General features: G+C 39.7%; 1 pseudogene; it reads left to right on the top strand.

Moving 5' to 3' along the window:
* Positions 1–1831: 1831 nt before the first annotated feature.
* LOC106839583 (protein VCF1 pseudogene) lies at positions 1832–2753 on the top strand (annotated as a pseudogene).
* Positions 2754–3737: the final 984 nt, after the last annotated feature.

Raw genomic sequence — 3737 nt, forward strand, 5'->3', positions numbered from 1 at the left:
GACTCCCATTTGGCTCCCTGTCTTAAGAAGCATGCCTTGAGAGCTGATATATAAGAAGTCTGACTACTCCGAAACTGCCAATGCTGGACAGATTTCATGTAGAGGGCACATAAAGATAGAGCTGTCCAAGGAGCCTAGCTATAATTGCCCCCAGCTATTTGAGTCTTCCTAGCATTAACTGCCAGAAATGTGACTAAGACAGCCTTCAGATGATTTCAGTCCCCAACCTTCATGCTGCCCCAGCCCACACCAAGTAGAGAAGACGTGAGCACAGCATACATTGCATATTCGTGAGCAAAATAGATGTTAAGCCAGTAAATTTCAGGGTGGTTTGTTATGCAGCCATGGTAATTAGAACAATACTCCTGCCTCCAAATAGACCCTTTTGCACCAGATCTAAGAACTTTCTTTTCTAGAATCTAATTACCTGAGGCGCTTACATTACAAAGATATTCCCAGGCACCTAAAGTTCTGTTGTTTTAATCTTGACTCCTGAATCTCATTGGGACCCAATGACCCTCATTTCAGCAATCACACAGCCACACTCACTCTAGAATTTCTCCCACTTTGTCCCCTTCAGAACTAATTACCACAACCCCATGCACAAAAAATACTTTCTATGCTTATGGTCTAACCAACCACCTAATCATAACTATTCAACCTCAATGTTTATTCCAGTTTGGGAGGATAATTAAAATATGCACTTATCAAAGCACACAACAGTCCAGACAAATTTTCTACTTCTATACCTCCAAAATCAAATATCACTGGTTCAGCAACTCAGGATCCATTGACTCTTCAGAGGAAAGCATTGCTCTCCTCCATGCAGACCACTCTTTTCCATCAATGTTGGTGACTACCTGATCCATCCCCTAGCAATCCTCCACGTCCCCTTTCCTCCTGGACTCATTGTCATTCAGCCAATTTAGGGTCAAAACCATTTATATCTCTACTTCCTTTCACCTCCAAAATTTTAGAAAGAGCAATCTATATGTCTCCACTTCATTGTTCCCTCTTTACCATTCAAAGTGGAAGACAATTCAAAGGGCATAGCTAGGTAGAAAGATAAGGTCTAGGCTAAGCTGACTGACAGCCACCCAAACATGGCTTCTTGTTATTCTTGCAGACATCACAATCTGAAATTTGAAACTTTGCTTATGCATCAAAAAGTGTATCTTTCTGGGACTAGAGTTGATATGATCCATAAGTAGACTCATGGTCATCAAATTCTGATATGTAAACTGGAATTCCAGGATCTTAATTTACAATAAGAAATCATACCTGTTTTGTAGACCAGAATGCTTATCCCCACAAGATTTACTATTGGTTTTTCCCTCAACTGACAACAGAGGTCAAATTTTTATATCCTTTTACATCAACCCTAAGAGACCCTTTTTTTTTTTTTTCAAATTTAACTTCTCCAAAATCAGACTGTTTTACGGTTACTGTCAGCCAGGTGGCAGTCATGATATAGTAGATTTAAAACCTTCTGTTGATTTGATAGTTCCTCAAAAAGTTAAACATCGAGTTACCATTTGGCCCAGCAATTTCACTTCTGGGTGTATACCCAAGAGGATTGAAAACACATGTCTACACAAAAATGTGTACATGAATGTTCATAGCAGCATTATTCATACTAGCCAAAAAAGTGAAAACAACCAAATATCCATCAATTAATGCATGTATAAACAAATTGTGATATCCATACAATGGAATTATTCAGCTATAAAAAGGAAGAAGGCACAGATTCGTGCTACGATGTAGACGAATGTTGAAAACATTATGCTAAATGAAAGAAGCCAAACACAAAAGAGAGTATATTGAGACAACACCCTCTGTTCCCTCTTCTCGCGGAGCGGCGCTGCGTCGTTCTTCTCCACCGGCTGCCATGAGCGAGCGCCTCTGCCCCAGGAAGAGGAGAAGGAATGGCAATGAAGAAGACCACCATATTACCCCCCAGACCAAAAGGAGTAGTAGAAACCCCGTCTTTCATGATTCCTGGGACACAGAGTCTTCAAGCAGTGACAGTGGTGGGAGCAGCAGCAGCAGCAGCATCAACAGCCCGGACAGGGCCAGTGGGCCAGAAAGCAGCTTAAACCACGTGGGTGCCGTGTCTAGCCCTAACACCCCTCAGCCCGTGCCCGAGCAGTCCGCACTGTGCCAAGGCCCGTACTTCCACATCAACCAGACCCTGAAGGAGGCCCACTTTCACAGCCTGCAGCACCGAGGACGGCCTCCGACATGATGTGCCGCCAGCTTCTTGCCTTCTGTGAAGGGACAGCTGTGCAGATTTGATATTTCAACTTACGATGTTTTAAAAAATTGCACAAAAAAATGCCTGTTGGCTTTTCAGTCTATATTTGAAATAACAGGCTAACAGGCAGTTGTTTACTTGTGGTTTTGCTGCACTATTGCAATTTCAAAGGGGCTTTGAAGCAATTTTTTATAGGATTCTTTTAAGGGTGGGTATCAAATCCATGTCAAGGTAGTGGTATGAGGAAATCTCATCTGCGTGTCGATTCCATAGACTGTCCAGTTCAGATGGATATCCAAATCTGTCAATTAGAAATTCTACTTTATGTAAAAAGGCCTTTTAAAAATGCGGGATCTTCAATTTTTTAAATTCAACAAACTAGAAAAGAGTATCTAGTTTCCATGAAAAAAAAAAAAAAGAGAGTATATTGAATGATCACATTTATATGAAATGCCCAGAATAGGCAAATCCATAGAGACATAGAGAAAGTAGGTTAGTGGTTGTCAGAGGTTGGGAAAAAGAGGTAATTGGAAGTGACTTATAATAGCACTGGGATTTCTTCTTGGGGTGATGAAAACATTCTGGAATTAGATGGTGGCACAATGTTGTGAATATACCGAAAACCACTGGATTATATACTTAAAAAGGGTAAATATTATCATATGTGAATTATATCATAATAAAAAATGGGAGATTAGCAATAAAAAAAGTCACAAAACCCACGTCAAAAATGGCGGAAAAAACTTTCTGGTAAGATTAAGAAATTGCCATCATCAGTGTGTCTGAGATTCAATGACAAAATATGCGACACACAATATGTGGGAACACCATTTGCCAAGCACTGGCAAGACCACTGAATGACGTAGATGTTTAAACGACCAAAGGCTTCAAGTTATCACACATGGGGTGTTCACCTGCTTTCATTTTTACAGCAGGGGTCAGAAAACTATGGCCCATGAGCTGAATTTGACTCTCCATCTTTTTTTGTATGGCCTACAAGTTACAAATAGTTTTGACATTTTTAAATGGTTGAAAAACAACAAATTAAGATTAATATTTTATTATAAATGAAAATTGTATGAAATTCAAATTTGTGCCCAGCAATAAAGTTTTACTTGAACACAGCTGTGTCCGTTTTGTACAACAGTGGCAGAGTTGAAGAGTTATGGCAAAGACCACATTGCCCACAAAGTCTAAAATAGTATATGACCCTTTATAGAAAGTTTACCCTCCCCTGATCTAAAATACTGATATTACAGAATTCCTTGATTACTGATTATTTAATTACTAATTAATTAATTACTGATATTCCGCACCAGATAACTGATTCTGCTTTTAAGAGCACTCAGGGTCCAGAGCAATGCAGCTCCACCACATCTTGCATCTTTTCCAGGTTGGTATTTCGCTGATGACTATTTCAGCTTCTTTTAAAGATTTTATTTTTCCTTTTTCTCCCCAAACTCCCCCGGTACATAGTTGTATA

Source organism: Equus asinus, chromosome 1, assembly GCF_041296235.1.
Source record: "Equus asinus isolate D_3611 breed Donkey chromosome 1, EquAss-T2T_v2, whole genome shotgun sequence".
Lineage (NCBI taxonomy): Eukaryota > Metazoa > Chordata > Mammalia > Perissodactyla > Equidae > Equus > Equus asinus.